The sequence below is a fragment of the Mesocricetus auratus genome, unplaced genomic scaffold, assembly GCF_017639785.1.
Source record: "Mesocricetus auratus isolate SY011 unplaced genomic scaffold, BCM_Maur_2.0 Super-Scaffold_100026, whole genome shotgun sequence".
NCBI classification, from domain to species: Eukaryota; Metazoa; Chordata; class Mammalia; order Rodentia; family Cricetidae; genus Mesocricetus; species Mesocricetus auratus.
This window is the reverse complement of record NW_024429207.1, coordinates 16,976,078-17,002,108: the sequence shown is the minus strand read 5'-3', so window position 1 is coordinate 17,002,108 and position 26,031 is coordinate 16,976,078. Positions and strand designations below refer to the sequence as shown.

The 26,031-nt window shown below is 46.4% G+C and overlaps 1 protein-coding gene across 4 annotated transcripts in view; it reads left to right on the top strand.

The window, feature by feature from the left end:
• Positions 1–26,031, top strand: part of Mfhas1 (malignant fibrous histiocytoma amplified sequence 1) — an 85,803-nt gene that overhangs the window by 44,147 nt on the left and 15,625 nt on the right. The gene's annotated exons all lie outside the window — the stretch shown is intronic.

Sequence of the window (26,031 nt, the reverse complement as noted above, 5' to 3'; positions counted from 1 at the left end):
CTCATATGGAGTTGCCAAAATAGGATGGCATATTTTATAAAAATATGAAGCAGCACAGGGAGTGGTTTATTCTGGGTAGGTGCGGTGAGGTTGTCTTTTGTCTTGTTCAACACATAGGGAGTCCAGGGTGCTGTGGCATAAATACAATTTCGTGGGGGCTGTGAAGTGAGGTCTGTTTCCTAGGTTTCTGCAGCCTGGAGGAACTCTCTGAAGCCTTTGGGCCTTGGCATTAGCATTTCTGAAGGAACAGTTCTCAACCTGACTATCTGACAAAGTGCTGCCAGTTCCCAAGGCCTCTTCTGTTGGGTGGGCTTGCTTCCAGGACAGAGGGTGGGTCATTTGTCTGTGATGAGTTTATTCCTACGCAAAAGAAAAACCATCAAATGCAATCTCCCATCAGTTATTTTTTCCCTTGTTTGCGTAGTGTTGGGACTGGAGCCCAGATACACATGTGTGCTAAGCATGGGCTCTGCTGTTGCCCAGATACACATGTGTGCTAAGCATGTGCTCTGCTGTTGCCCAGATACACATGCATGCTTGAGCATGGGCTCTGCTACTGCCCAGATACATGTGCATGGTAAGCATGAGCTCTGCCACTGCCCAGATACACATGTGTGCTAAGCATGTGCTCTGCCACTGAGTTGCCCAAGCTTAATTCAGTATTTTCAACACATGTTAAGAGATGTTGCATATTTAGCTTGATGGTCTTTACTAGTAAATTTTGCTTTGTAATTGTCCTTCATTCAATCACTTTCTAATTATGGGAGGTTAAATGAAAACATTTATTATAATGCCATGTACAATGGAGTTTCTTAATATCTGAATATGCATATACATATATATATATATAAAATATTACAGGTTGGCTTGTTTGTTTTTCAAATGGAGATGTTTGTACATTTGAACATAGTCTTTGGGATCCAGAGTCTTGGGTCAATTCTGAAATAATACACTTCTTATGCTGTGCTTGAAGCATATGCAATGTGGAAATATACTTTTATAAAATGTGGATCATTTTCAAAGCATTTCTAATATGTTCTTCATTAGCAGAGAGAGTCCGGGCTTTTTAAAGTGCTAGCTTTTACACCCACCTTTGATCACACAGGGCAGAGCTTCAGGTACTCTAGGCATAGCAGAAGCATTGTGGGTAGAATTTGAGGGGTGAGCAGGGCTTCTAAGTGCCAGTGACATCTGATTATCTAATACTAGGTTCTCTAAAGGAGTATCTAGAAAGACCGTGTTTGTTAGAATTGAGAATCTCGTTGCACTTATGCCTAGGGCATATTTGGAAATGGTGTCATCACCAGGCCCACAGTGACTGATGAAGTCATGACTGCTGGAGTTCCTATGCTCAGAGCAGCATGTGCAAGTGTCCATCTTAGTACATCCACTGAGTCTTCTTGGTAAAGGGGCTTATATCCGTTGTGATGAGTATTGAGCCACACCCTGTATCCATATATGTATAATATTTTTATTCCTGTACTGGGGCCAAGAGAAAATGAATCAGACACTAGGAAGGCTAAGGAAAGCTTTTCCTTCCTTATCATGCTTATTTTGAGCTGACATCAAAGTTGCCCAGCATATAGTCATCTGGGGAAGGCCAGATGTAGGCATTATCACTACCAGGTCTTTGTTAACACTAAGTGAGATGTTCTTTGTTCCTGAGAAATGGTTAGATTCCATGAGGTGGTTTTTACTCCTTGGGCTTATGGTAGAAGGACACCATGGGAGTTTTTCATTGATATTTATAACCAAGTGATTCAAGTCAAACTCAGTGAACATCTGCCTTTGATTGACAGGTCTTATCTGTTCCTGCATCATCACCAGAGTTCACTTGGGACCCAGACTGGCAGACATGAGAGTCTGTAGTAGGTGGTTAACTGGCTTAAAGGGACTCAGTTCATAATCTGTGGAGTTGCTTTCTCTTAGCAAAGGGTCCTTTCTGGTCTCCTTGTTATGACAGTATGGCTTGATGACTGTGACAGCTTTGAACTATATAGCACTTTGCAATTTGACAGTGCTTTACACAAATTCCACTTGTTCTCCAACAAATAACATCTGTAAATTACTGACCCTGGTGACATTCAAGAGGAAACAGGTTTATTTTTCTCCATTAAATTTTGCATCTAAGCCTTTTAATATATCCTTGTTTGTTTGTTTCTCTCCTTGGTTTAATTTGAGGAGAAAAACTGCAATCTTTAATTTCTAAAACATATAGATCCTATGGGAAATGTGTCTATTGGTATCAGACTGAATTTTGCATTTATTTATTTATTTTGTGTGTGTGCTGTGGGGGGGCACTCACTCATGACACTGTTTGTGGGGGACAGAGAGCAAGTCAGGTGTCAGTTCTCTCGTTCCACCTGTGGGTGCTGGGGTTCGAACTAGCTTTCCAGGCTTGGTGCCAGGGGCCTTTATCTCACAGCCATCCATCTTGCCAGCCTCAGGTATCATACTTTAGGTCTGAGCATTGGTAGAGGTGAGAACTCTCTAGTGCTCTAGTGACCGGCTGCTTTGCTTCTCTGATCTTCAGCTGTAACCCCAATGCCTGTCTCTGTGTTTTTATCATCTGTGCTACAACGGTCCTTTCTAGAAGTAAGCCTGAGAAAAGACATTAACCCTCATTGTTTAAAGCGGGGAGTGATGACCTGCAAGGTGACTTGCAGTGGGCAAAGGTGCTTGCTGCCAAGCAAGCCTGATGGTGCATGAAATATCTGCCACATGTATGCACACAGCACCGTACCGTGGAGTGTTGAAAACAGCACCTTCTCTGCCATTCTCTGTATGCTACATGGGGCGGATTCACAGTGTTGGATGAAAAAGCTGACTCGGGCTTTATAGCATGCACTTAAAAAATTTTAGACGATCGTATGTTAGTGTACGAGATAGTACTACAAAAAGAAAAAAAATACTGTCAAAGTTATATTTGCATGAAAATGTCCTTGTGTAACCCAGTACTATGTACATTGAAGAAAGAAATAGAGCAGAATAATAATAAAAGAAAGAAAGCCTAAAGGGGGTGTATTTTCCTTGTGAGTAGGTAGTCCACATCTGCAGTCCAGGGTTGGCATAGAGCAGTGGTTCTCAACCTTCCCAATGCTGCTACCTTTCAGTGCAACTCCTCATGTCGTGGTGACCCCTCAACCATTTTGTTGCTACTTCATAACTATAATTTTGCTACTGTCATGAATCGTAATGTAAATATCTGTGTTTCCCAGTGATCTTAGGTGACTTCTATGAAAGGGTCATTCAACCCTCAGGGGGTTACAACCCTCGGGTTGAGAACCACTGGTGTAGTCTCCTCTGGACTGTCCCTGACTTGCATGCTATTTTTCTGTTCTGCAGTCCTGGTTTTGTGGGGCCGGTGTTCATGGCTGCAAGGTGGTTACATTCTGCCAGACCTCACGTCTGGACTTCCACAAAGGAAAAGGGGCGTAAGAGGGGAAAAGTAGCGAGATGGGCATGTCTTGTATCATAGAAGCAGAAAAGTATTGAGAAGCCCCCAGCTGCCTTGTGCCTAGATTTCATTGGCTAGACTTTACCCCCACGGCTTCGCAGACCTGCATGGGAAGCTGTGAAAGCAAAGGTTTTAACTAAGCTGCGGTCTGTCTTCACACACAGTCCAAGGTTCGGCGAGTATGCAAGAGCCTGAGAGGGATCCTAAGCAGGCCGGGAAGGTGTGGGATGCAGACGGCCTCCCATCTGTGTCTGTTGACGCTGTCTCTGGAAGGTGCCTGAGAAATGGATCACCAGTCACGAGGCTGCCAGTCAAGAGGAAGACAGACAATTATTTTTCACTTCATATTGTTCTTTTCCCACTGAGACTTTTCTTTCAAACAATGAATGTGTGTTAACTTTAAAGGAAGGAAGTTAGTAGGAAGTTGACAGCAGTTCGTGACCAGAACCCGTGGGGGGCAGCCGTCCGGCCAGTTGTTCTAAGCTGCTATGTCTTTAACTTCAGTTATCCAATGAGACATTCCCTTAAGTGTCTGCTGCGGTTCCCTCTGTCTTAGAGCTGCCTCCAGCTAAGTGCACAATCCCGTTGGCAAAGAGGAGGGAAGAGTCGATCTTTTCCGCCAGCGGAAAAACATCCACAGCCCCAGCATCTCCTTAATCTGTGTGTTGGCTTCCTTTGTGTCCCCTCTAGATGCCCATGTTGAAGATGTGGCCCCAGTTCTTAAGACTGCAGTTGGTTTTGGGGGAGGGAATCTTTGAGGAGGTAATGAAGGCTAGGCTTGCCCTTCATCCAACAAGGCTGCTCTCCTCATAAAGCCAGAGTTAGGACACACTATACAAGAGGAAGCCTTCCTTGCCTCCCAGACAGAGAAAGACAGAAGAGATGCTGTTTCCCAACTAGCCAGAGAGGCTTGCGGAATCCAGCCCTGCCCAGCGTTTGTCCCCGTTAGACACTAAACATCCATTTAGCCCTGCAGCCTTCGGACTGTCACAACAGCTTGGCATGGGAGCTGAGACTTTTAGCCCTTCCTGCTTTAGGGGATATGTTCTTTGTGGTCTTTCCTGGGTTGTGTTATGCTGTTTGGAAAATGGGGAAGGGCATGTGGGTAGGACATGGCCCGGCATGATCTGACAAGTGCTGTACCCCTGAGCATCTCTAATCCAGGAGGGTAGTTCTGTGTTTCGCTGGCTCTCCAGGACAACACGGATATGGACTAACCCCGGCTGCCACCTCTGCCCCCTTCCCTGGTGTTCTAGCCTATGCAACAGTGACTGTGGGTGAGGCACAAGGAAGCTTTCTTTAGGGCCTTGATGCTGAGGACACGGTTGCCTGACTTCTCTAGCCTGCCCACCTGCAGTTTGTCCATCAGTCTTGCCTAGCTTCAGAAAGCCTGGGTACCCTCCCGAGCGCCTGAACCCTTGCCTGGCTTCTGGCCGCTAAGTCTGTCCTGATCAGAGATGTTGGTTCTTTTGGAGACGGCCCGTATCTCTGCAGTGGGTGAGATGTGAGAGCAGGACCCAGCGTTGTATGGGTTACCCTGGAGCTGAACCAGGGCCTGTGTGCGTTAGGCAGGTAATCAGTCACAGAGCCGTAGTCCCGGTTCCCCAGAGCCTCCTTGGAACACACTGTCAGGAAGCATCCTGTGCTCTCCCCTGTTTTCCCTCCCTCGAACCCAAAGGTTTTATAAATGCTACTCATGTGCTCTGCTGTGAACTATATCCCCAGGTCTTTTCTATCTTTGACTCACTGTATAGCCTCAAACTTGCAATCCTCCTGCTTTAGCCTCGTAAGTATCTGGGATTCCATGGGTATTCTGATGGAGCAGAAAGGGGCTTGTGTATGCATATGTATGTATGTGTATGTGCATATGTGGGTGCTACAAAGTACCATACTCCTTCAAACCCTCATTCCAGCAGTCTGGGTTGAGCTGGTCCCTAGCCAGAGCCTGAAGACCCTGCCACAGCCTGCATTATTCTAAATTAGAGACTGTTATCTTCCCGGGGGCTAATGAGGGCCTGGCAGGGGCAGCCGGTGCAGCAAGAGGAGCCGGTCAGGATTGCATCCCCGCCAAGGATAACTAAAGACGCACAGAGTGTGGAATTTGAGCAGTCAGCTTCCTCCAGGAGGTAGCCTTTCCTCTTTGGCCTGCCAGCTGTTTACTGACTTCCCCAGGAAGTGGGGCTGGAGCAAGGATGGGGCATCCTGGCAGGTCAGGAGTCAGAACAGAGTAGCACCGATGTAAATATTTAGGTCTGGCTCAGAGGTGTGAAGTGGTGAGCTCCTGGGTCCTGTTTTGCTAAGTGGAATGAAAAGTATTTAGAAGAGCTCCTGCTCCTACAATCCCAACACTCAGTGGTTCGAGGTAGCTTGGACTGCAGACAAACAAACAAACAAACAAACACAGTCTGTTTTGAGAGGTTTTACTGTTTTGGTTCTTCTGGGGGAGCCTGCCACCCCGTACCCAAATAAATCACACACAGAGTCTTATTATTACTTATGAATGCCCGGCCTTATCTTGGCTTGTTTCTTGCCAGATTTTCTTAATGTAAATTAATCTGTCTATCTTTTGCCTCTGCGCTTTTCCTTTTCTATTCCTGTACACCTTTCTTTCCTTCTTACTCCATGTCTTGCTGTGAAGCTGGGTGGCTGGCCCCTGATGTCCTCCTTTCCTTGTTTTCTTCCTCATTTCTACTCCTACTTATCCTCTCTGTCTGCCAGCCCCACCTATCCTGGTTCCTGGCTTGCTATTGGCCATTCAACTCTTTATTAGGACCACCAGGTGTCTTAGACAGGCACAGTAACATAGCTTCACAGAGTTAAATGCAACATAAACAAAAGTCACACACCTTGAAATAATATTCTACCATAACATTTTTTTATTCACGTGAAAGCTTAAATTTCACCTTTTCCTGGAGGGGATGGGTATGACTTGCTGCTGTTTGCATCCCTCTGGGGAACTTTGCTGTGCTGGAGAGCAATGGCGTGTCTTCTGCACGAGCACTCAGCTCAGAGAGTATGTATGCACCACGGTTTTGAGCTCAGAGGCTAAGGCGGTAGACTTACCTGCCGTTCCTTTTATTTTTCTTTTTCACCCAGCCATAGCCACGGTGGGTCTGCTGAAATGTCACAGGTCGCCCTTCATGGGATGCTGAATGGCAAAACAGTGCTGGTGGAGACTTAGGGAAGTGGCAGGAGGGTGGCTGGGGAGCCAAGGACATGCTTGTGTGTTCAGTTTCGGAGATTGCTCTACTTCATGCTGAATTCGCAAGGGTTTTAACTCGAGACACCTAGAAAATTAAGTAGCAAATGCATCTGAAAGGTATTTTAATGCATCACTGACTATTAATTGAGATGAACCAATTCAGATCAACCAGTTCAGTCTCTTCCTTTTAGAGCTGACATTGAACCTCCAGGGTGCATGGTTGGCCAGAGAAGAATTAGTTGCAAGCCAGCAACAGAACCCAATGCCGCAGCCCAGCTTCTGCCGTTTGCTCTCTGTTTGGAATGTCTACCAGGCTTCCTCAACAGGGTAGAAAAGAAAAAAAAAAGTTCAGCATAAAGTCAAGGCTTCCAGAGGTGTTTTGTAATAATTTATTAGAGCCATGCAATAACTGGCAAGTAGCAGCAGCTGTCAAGAAAGGCACACTCTCTGTAAAAGCCGTGTTTAACTATTGTGGCCTAGTTAGAGCAGACAGGCTCACTGAGGTAGGAAACCCTGGTTCTGGTGAGGGACGAGCAATCACTAGAGTCTAAGGACAGGAAAAAAGGTGTCGGTCTCTAGTGCCCTCAGGTTGTGGGCACATCCTGTCTTATTTTAGTTGCCAGTCTCCCTTTCCCCCATCCCAGGCCTCTCAGTCCATCTGAGACCCTGTCCCCATCTCACTTCTCTGGCTTCATCCTGGCCACTTGTCCCATGTCAACTGTTCCCACCTTGGTCCTCTACCCCAGAGAACCACTTACTCTCACTATGGTCCACTGTTTCCATCCAAATCCAATGTGTCCTTATCCCAGTCCCCCAACTCCATCTGAGCACACTGTTCACATCTTAGTCCCTTACCTTGTCTTGGTCCTCTGTCCCCCTCTTGGTTCCCCGACTCATTTTGGTCCTTTGTTTGCCTCAGTCCCTGACTCATCTCATTCCCTCTGTCCCCATTTCAGTGGCCTATCTCCATTTCAGTCTCCTGTCCCCTCCCACAGACTAGCATCCTGTATCCATCTAAGCTGCTAGACTTGCTGGGTCCTCTCCCCCTGTGTCACCCCCCTGTGTCTCTTGCTGCAAGTATGGTAACATTGCAGCGCCATCTCTGTCGTTCCCCGAGGACATGCTCTCTTCCTTCCTTCTCCCCACACAGCTCTCTGAAGTCACACGGGATCTGAGCACCTCCTCCTGCTTCTTAGCTTCTGTCACCCCACCCCCAGATTAATTCTGTCTCTTGGTCTAGTTCCTTACTCCCTGGGGAACAGTGTGACTGTTGGGCTGCAACCTCTCTCCCCATCCCGTGTATTGCTGCCACTGTAACCTGCTGTAGTTCTGCAGCCAGGGTCACTGGGAACTCCTGCTAAACACTTGTCTATGTTAATTCCATCCAGTCCTTGCAACAACCCCATGAACTTTGCAGTGGAGATGCAGAAACTCGGATCCATCAAACCCATTGCCGGGGACCCACCGACAGAATGTTGTAGATCCGGGAGCCACCCTCCGCTGATGGTGGTATACCGCCCCGCTGATGCAAAGGTCATCTGAAGTTCATCATCTCCTATTCCAGCAGTTACCCTTATCTGCAGGGCACTTGTCCCATTTCAACGGACCTTCCGAAACCTCCAGCACCCCTAGTACTCCTCTGATGGTGCCCCTGGCAGCGCGGCTGCAGAAAGCCAGAGTTCATCTGTCCTGTTGTGCTCGGGTACCTGCTTTGCATCGACCTCCTTGTGCCTTGGGTCCCCTGGAGGGTCAGCACAGGTCTCTTGAACCTAAGCACTGTGGCCTTTCAACAGTCAGTAGGATGACAGGGCTCTCTGCTAACTGACTAATGGCTAGCTGACAGGTACAGCGGGGAGGTCCCTGATGGAGAGTTAACTCCTGTCCTTGGAAGGATAGACAGACAGTGAGGGGTTTTCTTATGATACTCAAACGGTGCACATTATAAAACTTAGCAACTGCTAATATGTGGAATTCCCCATTGGACATTTTCAGGCTGCAAGTAGGAGGAGGATAAACGGGAAGTTCTGTAAGCCAAATGCGGCTGCGCTCTGAGAACACACTGTCTAGTGATAGCTAAGAAATTTGGGTTGGGAAACTGCTGCCTGCTCACCGTGGACTTCTCGGGCTTAGATGTGCAAGAGGGGCTTTATCGCTGTAGTTCAGTACCCCCACAGACACACCTGAGGAAGTTTCAAACCATTGCCACTATCTAGTGAAGCCTTAAAAGCTACATCCCCTCATTAAACAGATTCATGTGGAGCTGTGACATAATTGAACCGTGGTGACTGGTTGGTATTCTTGAAATCTTTGGCATCCAGAGAGACTTGGAACTGCCCCGAAGACCAGAAGTCTGGGACTCGAGCGTTTCTACACCAGCCTCCTTGCCGAGATATATTTGTATTCTGCAGGTCTGCCCAGCTGAAATCTAAGAACCAAGACAGGCAGGGTGGAAATAGGCTTAGTGTAAGCGCCCTTCCATTTCCCCCGCCCCTCCTTATTAGGATTCTCGGATCTGCTGCCAGGTGGCCTCAGAGGCATCTGTAAGCTTCCATGGGAGCCGCTAATCCCCTCCCCCCACCCCGAGATCGTTCTGTATCCATCTGGCATCTGCTCCTGCACACCCAAGGGATGGGCAGGGAGTGACTGCTGGGCCTACAGAACCCTGGCAGGTGGAGAGTGTGTCCGTGTTACAGGGGCCAGCTACTGTCCCGGCTCTGACGCACTGACTCTGTGTCTGCCAGCTTTGAGAGGTAGGAGGGAAGGAAAGGACAATGAAACTAGAAGCTTCTCTGTGCTCCAGAGTTTTTCTCTACCACCAGTGCTATTTTGTCCTAATTTAACGTTCGGTTTGGGTTGGTAAAAGCCATCCAAATTTATAATTCCATGATATAAAGGGGCACTGAAACTTGTACCTGGAATCATGTTCCAGGCTTGGTCAAGTCATCATTTCAAGGTGTCTGGCCAGAGGTTAGAACTTGGCTAAGGGCATCACTGATGTAGTGCTATCCTGTGACAAGGGGCAGGACCCAAGAAGGGAAGCCTGTGGAGAACCATAGGGTTGTCCTGGGGATGTGAGGATTCAGCTCCATGAAGATGTGAGGCTATTGTTTAGGAAGTGCGTTGGGGGGGGGGGGACCTTGTGTAGGTACAGTTTGTGGGCATGGCTGGCTGACGGAGGCTCTTAATCACAAATACAGTTCTCTAACGGCAGTATGCCGTGCCAGAGGAAAGAAACAAAGGTTGTAGTTATGCTCATGGTAAGAGTATATGAAGAAGAGAAGAAATCAACAAAATACTACTGTATGAATAAAAAAAAAAAAAGGTTGAAGAAGAAGTAAGGAGGATACATCAGGCAAACTTAGGAAGGAGGGGAAAAGGAAAAGTGAATATATCCTTCAAAAATCTGTCTGCGCTAACTTATGTATTTTAACTGGCATGTGTGAACAAACATTCCTGATAAAACAGTTGAAAGATAAGCAATGAGCCTAGAGAGATGGCTCAGCGGCTAAGAGCACTGGTTGCTATTCCAGAGGACCTGGGTTCAATTCCCAGCATCCACATGGTGGCTCACAACTCCCCTTAACTCCAGTTCCAGGGAACCCAGTGCCCTTTTCTGGCCTCTGTGAATACTGGACAAGAATCCGGTACACAGATGTCTGTGTAGGCAAAACACCCATACCATATATATATGAAATAAAAATATTAAGTAGCTGGGCGGTGGTGGCACATGCCTTTAATCTCAGCACGGGGGATGGGGTGGGGGGGGTTAGGGGGATAGGAGGATATCTATGAGTTCGAGGCCTGCCTGGACTACAGAACAAGTTCCAGGACAGGCTCCAAAGCTATAGAGAAACCCTGTCTTGAAATTAATAAAATGTAAGCCAAGTCATTTGTGGGAGTTCCTTTGACACTTTTATGACCATAATGCCTGACAGAAGCAGGCAGAAAGAAGAAAGGTGTACTTTCACTCCTGTCTTAGAGGAGTTCAACCTGTTATCCCAGGAAGGGCATGACGTAGCAGCACAGTTTATGAAGGTGGAACATGAGGGAGAGCCGTTTGTATCACAGTTAACCAGGAAGCAAAGAACAAGGCAGACACTGGGGCCGGGTATAAGTTTCAAAGGTCCACCCCTCGATGGCTTACTTCTGCAGCCAGGCTGGACTACTGAAGGTTCCTCAACCCCCCTCCCAGCCATGTGATAGAGAGCAGGCATTCAGCATGGGAGGGGGGTGCATGTCAGATTCCAACCACAGCGCAGTTCAAGGGAGGACACTGCAGTCAATTAAATGCATGCAGTTGCTGATTTAAATTGTTTTTCTTGTTTGTTTGGTGATTTTGAGACAGGCTGGCCTTGATCTCACAGAGATCTGCCTAGCTCTCCTCTCGAATGCTGGGATTAAAGGCAGGTGTCACCATGCCCAGCGAGGTTATTTCAAGTCTTATTTTTAGTAGGAAAAGCTGTTAAAAAGTACAGGAAGCCTGATGAGGAAATGAACACCATTATTGCTCCTCTTCATGCATTACCCCTCCTGGAATTGCTTGGCTCTGGCCTTGAGTACACATGTGTATACACACAAACACACACACACGCACACGGGGCAGGGGGGATGTCAAATGGTGGCATAGTGTAAACACTTCTTGTATCATATTTTATATTTTGAAGTAAGACAGTTGTTCACCAGACATATCGTTGCATAGCGGGCTCTCTAGTCCTTTCTCAGCTGGCTGCCTGGTGTTGCCTTGTGAGAAATGGTTTTATCTAAGCGGTCTTCTGCTTGTCTGCGTGTTATCTGTCCTTGGTCGTTTGCTCAGAACTCTGTCCTGCAGTGAATCCTCAGGACTGTGCCTGTGACATGTGTGGGTAGACCCCCAAAACAGATACCCTAAAGGAGGCTTGCTGAAGTCCTTTCTATAGAGGACACACACACACACTTCCCCCTGAAACAGACGGGAGAATGAGAGCCTCGGAGAACAAAGGTGCTTTGGAGGTAGAATGGGTTTGGCACGGTAGACATGGAGATTTTTAGAGACGTAAGTGGGCACATTGAATGAAGTGCTTGCAGTGACGACTGTGTTTCCAGAAGTTGCTGAAACGGCTTTTTACATTTTGTTGAACAAGAAAGGAAGGAAGTAAACATTTATCAAACTGCTGTTCTGTGCTGGGTCTAGGTCAATGCGAATGTCGTCATTTAAATTCCTTTAGCATTCCTATGAAACATTCAGTAGGAAATTCCTATTCACAGTTAACAGTTAAGAAAAATGAGTTGGGGAACCCAGAAATGCCCTGAGTGCCACAGTGGGTAAGAATATGTCAGCTTTTCAATGGACAGACAGACAGACAGACAGACAGACAGACAGACAGACAGACACACACACACACACACACACACACACACACACACACAGAAACACCAGTTAGAAATTTCTGTACATTTGCATTATGAAAAAATCTGGAGATTCATTGAGCATTGAAGTAGATATAAGACCACTTTCCACTAAAGTTGTCACGTGACTTTGCATCTCAGAAGTCCCTTTCAGTAAGTTTGTGCAGGATATGCAGAAAAGGCTTGCTGTTGGATTATATGAAATACCTTTAACCATAAAGGGACTTCATTCTTAAGATGTTCTTAGTCCACTGGCTGTAAAGCAGAATATATAGCCCCGAGGCAGCCTTGGCTCTGGTTGGGCCTCCAGGCTGGTCCACAAAGCCCACAGTGTTCTGAAAGATATTGGTGGCCATAATTCCTTCACGCCCTCAGTCCCTGGTAGAACACAAGACTGAAAGTGGAGACATGCAGTATAGAGCTGCAGCCAGGGGAAACAGGACAGAGGCATTCTCCTATATGTGCATAGGAGCTTGTAGACACCATGGCTGCCAAGAGACTGGGCTGGGACTCAAGGTACCAGGCAATAGACGCCCTACCTCATTGTCATTATTAGAGGCCTGAGAGGGGGGTGGGGCTACGGAGCACAGGGCCAGTCACTAGTTTTGAAAATAGTGTATATACTGTTGAGTGCCTGTATGCCTTCATTCCAAATAGCTTCATTAGATCATTTATTATCCTTAGACGGACTCAGCTGAGCCCTCCTTACAATACTTAGATATAATTTAGTACAGTCTCTCACTTCAAGAAACAAAGTGCTTTTTGTTTTATTAATTTTGCTTCCATAAAATCTAAGGACATTTTCCCGATACATGATAGAGACTATTATAGTAGTTATTCATTTTTCGGTCTCAATTTCTCAAAAAACTGGTTCAATTTTTTAGAGCAGATGGAGAGAAAATAGTGCCCACTTGGACTAATTTTGTGAGTCTGCCACTAACTCCTTGTGTTCTTTGATCTGAATGGCGCCACTGTCCTCAGTCACACCACCAGCCCGGTCCCCTGGAAGTTCGATAGAATAGTGTCGGGCAAACTCCAGTTGTGGTTCATGTTTAAGTTCTAACCCTCCTAACCTTAAAAGAGGCAGGGTGTCAAAGAGAAAGGAGGGCAGGGAGCAGTCAGGCTTCCTGTGTCCAGCTGATTCGAGGTAGATGAGCTGTTTACCCGAAACATCAGCTCTTCCATGTTTGCCCTTAGCGGTAGTCATGAGATACACATCCATACTACTGCTTCCGCTCTAGAACTTCTAACCGTCAATTTAACTCTTTGGACCTCCAGCATTTAACAGCCATTGGGAAATGATGGTGACGCTCCGTTATTAGATGCTAGGTTGTTAATTTTAGGTCCACTTAGGTGACTGTACAGCTCTGACTTGGGTTTGGTCCAGCAGAGCATCCTTTTATAACCACCACAGTGGGTCCCAAATGCAATAAATAGATGCTGGCAGAAGAATCTCAGGAAAGAAACAAGTGAGACGTACCTAAGTGGCATTTCCGCCTTTGCACAAATGCGATCTAGGAGATGCCCCAGTTCCGTAGTGTGGAACTTGTGGAGAAGAACAGACACAATGTGTTCTTGTCGTCAAGCAGTTTGCTGTTCTTGAAGATGGGTGCCTGCTATAGTGGTGTCCTCCCAATGCTGTATGTGTGGATCTAAGACCCACTGCTACGATATTGAAGGGCAGAGTCATTTGGAAATGGTTAGGCCATATAGGTCTCCACCCTCGTGGTTGTTTTGGGTACCTTCATTAAAAAGCTTGAGCAAGCTACGTACCCACCCCCGCCACCCATTCAGCCATGGGAGGATACAGCAATGTGGAGCGGAGCAGAGAGTTCTCATCTGATGGAGTCCCTTCCAAGAGGTGGTCTGTCAGGACAGCATCCTATTCTCTGGTGACCGCCATACTTATTTTCTGACCTGGGTGTTTTCATGGCTGCCCCCTAGCTTTATCAGTGTGGGTTTGGGCTTCAGTTTGGATGCCTCCCGCCTCTGCTTGCTGCTTCATACATACCTGAGAAATAAAGAGCTATGCATGCTGATACACACCTACGTCCCAGGCACCTACACTGCAGCCAAGGATCACTAGTTCGAGGCCAGCCTGAACTCCATAGTGAACCACATAGAAAGAGAACTCACTCTTGGTCACAGTTGCAGCTCTCAGCTGTCAGAGATAAAGGGGCCTAGGGAGAGTGGGGATATGCCACTTCCTTCAGCCTGTTCACACATGTGGGTGGCATTCCTATGCACAGCAACGAAGTGGCATTGGGTCCAGGCTCCCTCTGGCCTTGGAGCGCTGATCCTCACTCCAAGCCTGTGGTCTTTCTGTCTTCCAAATCCTTTAAGAAACGCCGCCACCCCTTCTCTCCAGGCCCCAGTTTTTGTTTCTTCTCTTTGCTCTCTTCTGGGGGAGAGGGCAATGAAGTTGCAGAAGTTCCTCTGCTCCCTTGTTAGGAGACAAGAAGTGAGTGCATGTTTCTGGGGAGCTCCCAGCCCCCTTCCCATTGCAAAGCCAGAGGGATGCTGATAAGGCCTCCAGGCCAGCGGTTCAGATTGCAAGCCATAAAACTTCCTTTTACTTTCCACTGAAAACTCCTGCTGGAGAGGGAGGGACTCTTCCAGTCTGAACTCTTCCGTGCTGTCTACATCAAAGTCCCTGAGCCTGGAACCTTTTTCCGGAAATAGGTGACAGGCTACGCACATGAGGAGTCACCTTTGAAAGCATTTCAGCTGGCAGAACAGGCTTTTTATGATCTTGCTTGAGTGTGAGGAGAAGGGAGGACTGGGGATGGGGGAGGGGTGGGGGAGCGGCAGGGGAGGGGTGGAGGGAGGGGTAGGGGTAGGGGAGGCTCTGCTCCTCCCTCCCCCTCTCCCTCCCCCTCCTCAGCACACTTTGATCTTCACTGTTTGTCTAATCCTTAGCCAAGTGCGCTGGAACTTTAGCCAGAGCAGGAAAAAGAGAAATAGTTTTCCTTTCTTGGGCGGATTTGTATTTATATAAACCCTTAGCCCTGAAAATGAGCCAAGTGGCAGGCACACGCTCAGAAGGAAAGTGCATGGGCTTGAGTGGAATAGCAGGAGGAGGCAAGGGCCCTCTACTCCTCTGCCCTCAGATGGATGAACTGGGGTCACACTGCGTCTGGGGCTTTCAAGGGCCAAGGAGGAGGACAGGGTGATGCGTCCTCTGTGTCCTAAGGACACAGTAGGGGTAGGGCAGGGCTTCTGTGGACAGCAGAGGTTGAGCTAGCAGCTTGGTCAGTCAACTCTGACTGACTCGGGGACACTGCTACTGTGTGTGTACACCTAGCCCTGTGGAGAGTGAGGTTCACGAGTGAGCGTCTCCCGCTGCACCGTGGGAAGCAATGTTGTAGAAGCCTTAGCCGGCCGCAGATGTCAGGCCCCTGTTGGTTTACTTGCCTGAAATTTTTTTTTGAGCAACCCTTTCTCTTTCTTGGATAGAGTGAGTTTGTCACTTATGTTTGCTATCAGTTGATCAAGATTTCTTCTCTCACGAGCTTCATAGTCCCCCTGGCTCTGCTTTCTCCAGGACATAAGGCGACTTACTTTTAGCCCCACTAGAGCAGTGGTTCTCAACCTTCCTAATGCTGTGACCCTTTAATACAGTTCCTCGTGTTGGGGACCCCCCAACCATAACATTATTTTCGTTGCTACTTCATACTGTACATTTGCTACTGGTACGAGTCATAAATATCGGATATGCACCATATCTGCTGACATGTGACCCCTGTGAAAAGGTTGTTTGACCTTCTCCGAAGGGTCATGACCCACATGTTGAGAAGCGCTGCTCTAGAGAATTCTCTTGTGGGCTCTAAAGCAGAGGCCCTCATTCCTCACCTACCCTTGCTGTCTGTATAGCATCTGGGCTAATTTGGGACTAGGGAAGATGCTGAGGATAGCTAGTTGAAAGAATTTGGGCAGAAAATGGTCTTTTACTTTCTTGCTCGTTTCTCTTTTGAACCAAAGCAAAGCCCTTCCTTGTAGGTGACACGGCTTCTTCCGGTCTCCCTCATGCTTTCTGTCTTTCTCTGGCTCGTTCAGAAGCTCAGAATGAGCCGTGCCGATCTGCTGTCCTGAGATGTTTATTCTGGCCCCAGCAATATTACTCTGCAAGTGTTAGAGCCCCACACTTCAAAGTGGAATCTTCCTGAAGTTCCCAGCTACCTCTCATCCCTGGGAACTTGGGACCCTGAGATCCTGGGGACGCTCCGACATGGTGCTTCACTGTAGACTTGAGTGCCAGAGGAAAGGGAAGTTCATATCACCAAGTACAGGGGGGATTGGAAATGGAGGAACAAACATAGGAAATGAAAAGGGTTAAGTTTGTGATGTGAGCTAACCTCAGGTGGAGTTTGGAAAGAAACTGTTTGTACCTTTGCCCCTAGTTCTCTTAGGTGAACTGTTTGCCACTGTTTTAGAACTGGCTCGGTGATCCAAGGCCACACCCCCAACCCTTTGATCTTTCAGACTATTTCATACTTAGAACATTTACATTAAAATATTTACCCAAAATAGTCATAATTATATGTATGTGATTATAAGTACCTCTATAAAGGGCTATTAGTTAATGCTGGCAGAATTAGGAGTGGTCTTATGCTATGTCTTCAACTTCACTGTTTATATTTTATTACCATCAGAAATAGGAAACAGATTTTGCAGCCAGGCATGATGGCTCACATTGTTAATGCTAGCACTTGAAAGGCTGAGCTATGAGAACCACTGTGAATCTAGGCTGGGTTAGGCTACATAGTGATTTTCCTTCGGCCTGGATGATGGTGTATGACTCTTAAAAAGAAAAAAAATGTTTTCTCTAATTATGAGAGAAAGCTTTTCTTTTGTTTTTTAACAATTGAGTCATTTTTGTAGTCCAGGTATCATTTGGAGAACACCTAGCATAAAACAGTCAGCTGATTTCCTTGCTACAGAGCTAGGTAGGGGCCTTGACTCCTGATGTGCTGTCATAGGATAGCAATTCAGAAAATGTCACGTAGACAATGACACAGCTAGTGACAAATCCACCTGACCACAAAATTAGCACCACTGTTCTACTTTCATTGAGGGACATGGAGTTGGGGACACGTGCCCTGTGCATGAGGGTAAAGTTCATTCTCTCTCACCTGGATGGAGCGTTCCTTCAGCCTAGGCCAGCCCTGCCTACAGACCTTCATGCTACCTCTCACACGCTCTTTTCTCTGGTCTCCAGTGGCATTTTCCTGTTTGTCATGGCTTCCTTTACACATTGTCCCCAGATAAAAGTCTGCAAAGGCACACCTTGGCAGTTAGTTTGAGCCTTTCTGGTCACCCCTTATTAGTCTAGAAGAGTCCTGGGTGATTACATCCAGGCACTCCCATGGACCAAATGGAACTTTTCTTTGATGAATGTACCTAGACATTTAGCGTCTCTTTCTCCTTTCTCTCAAATGAGGGAGAGAAGCTTGTGTAACTGGCAAGCAAGTGTCAGGGAAAACTGAGTTTGTTTGCCCAGATGGAATACCTGCCACAGAGGGCCAGTGAAAGGTGACAGTCACTTGTACCCAAGGAGATCGCACTACGAGACCGACAGGGTGGGGATGCTGTGTGAGTTGCCCGAGAGCTCATGATTATGATCGTTGCTTCTCCTCCTACCTGTAGCTGTCAGCTGTCAGCCCTTTGGAGCAGGTTTTGAAGCAGTTGCAAGTTCATTGCTTCCTGATGACCGGATCATAAACACTTGCTGACGATGAAGCATTCAGAATCAAAATAGACATAAGAATTGAGCAAAGAGATGGGATTAACAATTTCTTCACTCTTGTAAAGTTGACTAGAGCTCAGGGATTCGTGATGAAATAGTCGTTATTTTAGAAGAGGGTGATAAATTTTGTTTTGTTCTTGCTGCTGTTGTGGGTTGGTTGGCCTGTGTTGTTATTTATTTATTTTGAGATAACATCTCACTATGTAGACCAGGCTGACCTCAAACTCAGAATTCCTCTGCCTCTGCCTCCTGAGTGCTGGAGTCACAGAGAAGCAGCACTGTCGCTGGGAAGTCACCATTTTTGATGCTGTCAACTTTTGCAGTTGCCTTTCAGACTCACCTTGTGGGATATGGCCAGCTTTTACGTGTCCCTGTCTTATTTGAGTAATTCCAAAAGCTGCCCTCTGAGCCAAACCCTGTGACCAGGAACAGTGCAATCCCTTGCAGGTTTAGGGACCACTCTCTGCATCCCAGAACTCCTTAAAAGAATTGGGGGACTGATGACTTACCAGAGGGCCAGCAGATCCCAGCTGATTCTGCCTGTTCCCTAGGCAGTTTCCCAGTGAGCCCAGCGGCAGCTCTCTCAAGAGTTTTAAGGAGGGGAGTAGTTTCTTAAGAACTCTATCCAGTGCCCCATTGAGAGTCCCTGTAGTTCTACGGCATGCTTACTGTATTAATTACTTTTTCACTGTGCCGTAAGACTCGGCAGAGGCAGCTAAGAGGAGAAATGACTTGTGCTATGTTTTGGGGGGACATAGTCCATCAAGGGAGGGATGGCGTGCAACAAGACCACCATGGCAGGCTTCATGTAATGCAGCAGGTGACACTGCTGCAGTGGGCAGGAAGTGGAGAGCTTGGTTCCAAGCAGGGCTAGGCTGAAGTCCTCAGAGGCTGGCCCCTAATGGCTCACATCTGCCCTGCTTCTCAGATAGGCTACACCCCACCACCTATCAAAACAGTGCCACCTGCTGGGGGATCATGTGTTCAAACATACGAGCCTGTGGGGGAGTATTTCACCTTTAACCAGCAATACCCCTCAACTTGTCCCCACGCCCACAAAGACAACTTACCTGTGATTTTGTTGGCACCAGAGGTCAATTCCAGCCTGCTAGTTGGTTAGCTGACTATGGACAGTTCTGAACGGGTTAATGCAGGGACCAAAATTCAGTCCAGGGGCCTGCAGCACATACTGCTAGCCTCGTGGAGGGCCACCCTCCCTCCCAGGTTTCTTCCCCCTCAATATTGCTTCTCAGCCTTTAATGTTCTCTTGTGATCCACCCGTGGCTGTTAAATCCTGTATGTAGGTAGTGTTTATTTCTACTAAGCTGTGCAGTCTGTCTCCTTTTGTTTCCTTCATCCGCTCAGTCTCTTCTACGGTCTGGATGCTTGTTTTCTCCCCAGATATCATGTGTGAATTTTATTATAAGTTCTGGACGGCTTTGTTTTGTTTTGTTTTGCATGATATTTATACCTGGCATCTTTAGCCTCGATCCGTCTGCTTGTACTGAACAAACGTTTTGACTTTCAACACAATGGCTTGCATTGTTTTTATGATAAACTTTTAGTGTTTGTACATAATATGTCCTATAGTGGAGAGCTCTGATGGGGTGGAGGGTGGGGCTCATCTTAGTAATCTGCTGTCGATTTTGTTTGTTTTTTAATGTCCTAATAGGACTTGGTGTTCTGTTCTTTAAGTGAGGGAAAAGCACTTGCTAAGTAAGAGTCGCCTGTCATTCTCCTGGCCTGAGTAATGAATGAAGCGGTTCTCCACAGTGCTGAGGCACACGGAAGGCTGCATCGTGGCCTCAGCAGACACCATGCTGCATTCAGGAGGCTGCTCGTCTGCATCCTCCCTGATGATCACAGGGCACACTTTCTCTGAGAAAGAAGAAAGACCATCACTTAAAATAGGAAAATAATTAAGACCATTTAGTCCCCAAAGGCCCATTCACTCTGCTTTCACGTTAGACAAAGCTTCAAGATTTACATGGACATGCCATCCCCGTAACCTTCATGCTCTACAAAGTATCCCTCCCTTGTTGTATGTCACAGTAGCATGTCCCCATTGCAGGACATTTGAGGGTGTTACCACATTTCTCCATATTATAAGTAGAACAATCCTGTGATTTTTGTCAGAAATAAAGTCCTACTTCCTTTAATTGGGTTGTATTTATTTGTCTAGTGTATGCAGTGTGTGTGTGTGTGTGTGTGTGTGTGTGTGTGTGTGTGTGTGTGTGTAAAGATATCCACAGAGATCAGAAGGGATATGTCAGGTCCCCTGGAGCTGGAGTTATGGATGTGTAGGGTTCTGGGACCCAGACTCTGGTCCTCTGACAGAACAGGAAGGACTCTTTAAAAACAGATGAGTCATCTCTTCAGCTCCCTTAGAAAATTTTAGAAATGGAACTATACCAGGTTCTTGTAAATGTCTCCTTAATCTGTTGCTATAATACCCTCTGCAAACTTAAGTTTTTATAGTGCCCACCCACTCTGGAAATTATCATTTTATCTTACTTTGCTATGGATGACAGATGTATAATACAATCAAATTTTCATCTGAATGTTTTAAATTTCTGTCGAAGCAAAGTTTTGCATATGATAACTGACTGTCTACTGGATTATCTTACTGTAAGCGATCTTGTGCTAATGGTGTGTTTGTGTGAATTCTTTATGTATTTGGAAGATGAAGACTTTATACAATCTTATGTCTGTTGTAATACTGCTTCAGACACATCAGATGCCAGATTATTTGGTGTTTTTCATATGTTATCTAATTTTAATTATCACAATATCCCTGTCATAGGGCATTTTGATGTGGTGTTTAAGGGTTGAATTTGGCAGTTCTTGGTTCAAATTCTGATACCACTAATTTCTCTTGTGACCATTAGTACTTGTAATATATTTTTATTTTGCGTCTGACTGGCTGACTGTCCCCACCTCTGTGTGTGTTGTATGTAAGTATGTGTGTGCTTGTGTCTGTGTCTCTGTGTGTGTGTGTATATATGTGTGTGTTTGTGTCTGTGTGAGTATATGTATATGTCTGTGTCTGTGTGTGTATCTCTCTGTATGTATGTGTGTGTCTCTATTTGTCTCTGTATGTATGTGTGTGTCTCTATTTGTCTATGTATGTGTGTGTATGTATCTGTGTGTGTTTATGTCTGAGTGTATCTCTGTGTATGTTTGTGTCTGTGTGTGAATATGTGTCTGTGTATCTGTGTGTGTGTATGTATGCGTGTATGTATCTCTGTGTGTTTGTGTCTGTGTGTGTCTGTGTGTGTGTCTTTCTGTGTGTGTATGTGTGTATTTGTATCTGTGTGTGTCTGTGTCTGTATGCATATCTCTCTGTGTGGGCACATGTTTGTCTGTGTGTATATATGTATGTGTGTATCTCTGTGTGTATATGTATATGTGTGTATGTGTGTCTGTGTGTGTGTATGTTTGTGTCTGTGTATGTATGTAAGTGTCTGTGTGTGTAGAGGTCAGAGGAAGATGTAGGAGTCTCTAGTTTCTAGTGTTTGAGCTCAGGTCAGCAGCTTGACAAGCCCCTTTACCATCTGAGCCGTCTTGCCAGCCCAGTTTCCTTTTCTATACATCGAGAACAACTGTCCCTACTTTATACACATGTAAAGATTGAGATAATACATACACAGGACATCAAATACATAGCGCACACTCATTTAATGTCCATTGACCCAGTGGGCATTGTTTCATCCCTGACTTAATTCAGGGTGGTTTTCAGTTCAGTATTTATTACAGCACAGTGGTAAGACACCATAACACACACTATTCTTGGATAATGAATGTTACTGAGTATGTTGCTTTAGTCATGAAATCTGCCACAGGTTTTTTTTTTTTTTGTCAAGGTCTGATAATTTGTCACTATTAAAAATGCTTCTACTGAACTGACTGAGACATAGAAGTAGAAGTTGCCAGTAAGGAGATGCTGCATCTCTCCAGTTCTCTGTTCCAGGCATTTTCTTTGGCTCCCTCATTCTCTTGTAGAAAAGTCTAGCGTATTCTGCAGCCTCCTCCTTATTTTTCTCTTGTTTCTTCAGAGCGATATGTCAGCATTAGTGTTACGGGACACGTGGAGTAGCTACAGCTGACTCTTAGGGGCTTTGGCTCTGAGCTGCCCTTTGTTTAAGGTCTTTTTTCTGACAATATTGGCCAATATCACCTTCTGTAGAGAGACTGGAAAGCTTTTGGATTCTGCTATCTCTTTGGGCCCCCACCACCAAGAGACAACAGTACCTGTCAGTCCAGGGAAAATATCCTTCTCTCCTCTTACAGTGACCAAGTTGAGACCACTCAGGTTGGCGTCCACAGTACATCCCAGACTTTCGCTTCCTCCCTCCAGCTCTTCTTGGTCTTTAGCGAGAACACCCCTGACTCAGCAGCAGGTTGCTCTGTCTGCCATGGGTCAGACACCCTACTTTATGGGAAAACCTTGCTTGTCATCCCCACCAGATTCCCACCCTTCGACTCTTCACCCAGAGCACCACCAGCTATTTCTGTGGGCACAGCTTCTCATGGAAAACGTGAAGTTTGTGTTCATAGCCCGATCCAGTGAGTTTCTGACAGCCTCATCTTGATAGAGCTGACCACCTAGGACAGTGGTTCTCAACCTGTGGGCCATGACCCCCTTGGGATCAAATTACCCTTTCACAGGGGTCACCTAAGACCATCAGAAAACACAGATATTTACATTACAATTCATATCAATACCAAAATTACAGTTATGAAGTAGCAACGAAAATGATCTTATGGTTTGGGGTCAACACAACATGAGGAACTGAATTAAAGGGTCAGCATTAGGAAGGTTGACAACCACTGGCCTAGGGGATACCATGGGAAAGAGCCATAGGCTACCTTTGAAGTAAAGAGAGATTTGTGTAGGCTTATAATTTTGGAGTTAAACCCAAGTCCAGGCAGCTCGTTAGTTAGGACAGCACGTCATGACAGGAGCACATGGCAGAACAAGCTCTCACATCCCAAGCCAGGGGGCAGGGAAAGAGGAGAAGACTCGGGCTCCACAATTCCGCTGGCCACCTCAAGCCCCAGCTTTTAAGATCTGCAGCACCTAACTACCAGACCTGCCACCCTGGGGACCACATTTGGACATCTGAGGAGCTCCCAGCCCATAGCGCTGGCTGGGTCTTTTGGCTTATTTTCCTCCGTGGTCTGCCAGTGTCTCAGGTAAACTCCCTTGACAGAAGCACAACTGAGTGCTCTGTGCCTGTCTCTTCCTTGTGGTGCTGAGCTCTCACGGGCATGCCTGAGGCAGGGACCCAGGTCTTCTGCAGTCCTTATACACAACAGGTGGCTGCCCCACCAGACAGTGTGCATCTTAAGCTCTAACTTGTGTTCTAGTTAAGGATGCTTCGATCCCTTGTTTTCCTCCATAACATATGCGTTTCTGACTATCCTTTGCATTCCTGCCAAGACAGATTTGTTTCATGTGCACTCGTCCAGTTTTCTTTCCTATGACAGAATACCTGAGGCTAACTGTATAGTGAAACGGGTTTATGTAGCTCTTTTTTGGAGGCAGAAAGTTCAAGCACTGTGACACGGGCTCTGGAAGGGGTTCTCTTTGGTAGCCTTATGGCAGATGACAAGGCAGAAGCATATGTGAAAAGACAGATTGCACCAAACATCAGAAGCCAGAGACGAGGAAAGGAGCGCCACCATTTTCTAAGGACATGGTGGTGATTAACCTAAGGATTTCCCTCTTGTCTCCATCTCCTGTCAGAATTTTAACATGCAGGACAAACCTGCAAAATATGGCCCTTGAGGGATAAAACCACATCCATAGCATGGACCTAAACCAAACCATCCACCTGAGGACAGTAAGGCTGCTGGTTTTATAGACATTGGTGACCAACGCTTAAAAATCTGCAGGTTATTTCCAGCTCTGTCTTGTAAAAAGCCGGCCTCAGGCTCACCAAAGTCTATGGCGTCTGCAGCAATAGAACAGCTGTGTGTGGCTGGTGCCAGGGACCCGTGCAAGGAATAGGGCTTGGCATCTGCAGTCGTTATCTGGGTACACAGGCAGTTCAGAGCAGATGGAACTGAGGTCTGTGCGCCATGGCAATCAATCAGGGAGAATTTCCAAGGGGGAAAACAGAGAAGCCCAAGCTGTGCTCAGACTTCGGGGTGTTCTTAGGATTCTAATTAAAAAATACCAAAGAGGAGCCAGGAGAGGCTGGCCAGGACCAGCTGAAAGTACTCTGTCCCCAGGGCCCTGGTGGTTCTGTGACTCACTGTGGGCTGCTTGGACTCCCAGACTCACAGCTCTTAGCAACTCTGTTAAAACGCAGACATCTGGCTTAACCAGTGATGCTAGACGGGATGGCTTCCAGGTGTGAGCGAGCTCTCGCTTGCTCTTGCTCGGGCCCATGGTGTTGCTTTGACACCACTTAGTGTTTCCATTTGTAGCTGGCATCTTTATGTTTCTGACCATTTCCTAGCTGGTGTTGGATGACACACAGTTCTGACACATAGGCGTCTGCAAGACCAGTTAATGCATTGTTGTTTGCAATACTTTTCATGTTTGCAGTAATTTGGTGAATGGACTCAAATTAGATCCAGTTCTTATTGTGCAAAGCCACAGGAAAAAAAATGTTCCATTTGGGGGATTAGTGTGCCTCTAAATGTATAAATATGACAGTGCCTAAATTCATTTTAAAATAGTGATATTAAGCAGTTCCTCCAGAAAAGATGCACACTGGTTGGGGAAGCACCCCCTGCCTTGGGGAGGTACTGGAGGATGGTAGCAAAGGGTTTCCAAGCCCCTATCCCCATGTCTGCCACTAGTGATCCCCTGCTGCTGGGTACATCTTATAACTTCCACGAGCAGTTGTGTGCTGGCTAGTTTTATGTCAATTTGACACAAGCCATAATCATTCTGGAAAAGAGAACTGTTAATCCTGAGAGTCAAGAGAGAAAAACCAGTTCTACAATTTTGAGCCAAAATTGAAGCATGCTTTAATTAAATACTGGCCAGGTGGATGGGCTCTAGCCAGGTCCACCTCTGGGTTCCCAGAAAATGACCTTGAGTTATGTTTTGCAGGGGCTTAAAAAGACAAAACCCATAATTCATTGCATTTCCCATCAGATCCAATCAGGGGCAAGCATACATCCTGACATATTTCCTGCCCACTTACTTCCTGTCCATATGTGATCAACCACATCCAGTGCAGATGGGTCAGACAAACAGGACAAACAGGAACTTAACTGTCTTTAGTGCAAACAGAACCCTTAACCTGCATTGTATATTTTTCCTGTTTTGGTCTCACAAAAACTTCAACTGAGGAAAATGCTCCCACCAGATTGGCCTCTGGGCAAGCCTGTGGTACATTTTCTTGATCAATGACTAATACGGAGGACCCAGTTCATTGCAGGCAGCGCTACCTCTGACCTGGTGGTCCTGAGGGCTATAAAAAGTAGGCTGAGCAAGCCAGTAAGCAGCATCCCTCCGTGGTCTCAGCATCATCTCCTGCCTCCTGGTTTCTTCCCTGTTTTGAGTTCCTGCTCTGACTTCCCTTAGCAATGGAGGGTGACCTGAAAGCTGTAAGCTGTAGTTAACCCTTTCCTCTGGACCTGTTTATGGTCATGGTGTTTATTACAACAATAGAAACCCTAAGTGAGGCAGCAGCTTCTTCATTTGTAAAATGAGGATGAGCTCTCAGTGGGACATGATACACCGATACACTCCAGAATTCTGATTCAGTGTGGGCACATGCTCCATCATTGCAAGCTCAGCTGATGGTGAGCTATTTAGAAAGAACAGCATCTTAAGCGCGCGTGTGCGCATGCGGCACTACACATGCCATGGTGGGTATGTGAAGGTAGAAGACAACTTTGAGGAGTTTTTTCTTTGCTACCACCTTTATGTGGGTTCTGGGGATTGAACTCGGGTCATCAGGCTTTTGCTGCAAGTACATAACACGCAGAGCCTCCTTGCTTGTCCAACTACAGTATTTGAAGCAAAAAAAAAAAAAAACAACTTTCTGTCATTATATGTCAGCATATACTTAGGGGTCTCTAGAACTTCAAATGCTCATTAAAACCGACGAATTTCAGTAGGGTCTTTCCCCTATTTGGCATGCCTTTTGCGTCCTTGGTTTGAGTTATCTGCTTCTAGGCTTAGCAGGGCCATCAGGCAAAAAGAAGGGCTGTCAGGAGCCAGGCACTGCTGACTGAGTATTCTAAACAGAGAAGCCTGAAGGGCTGGGCCTGGGG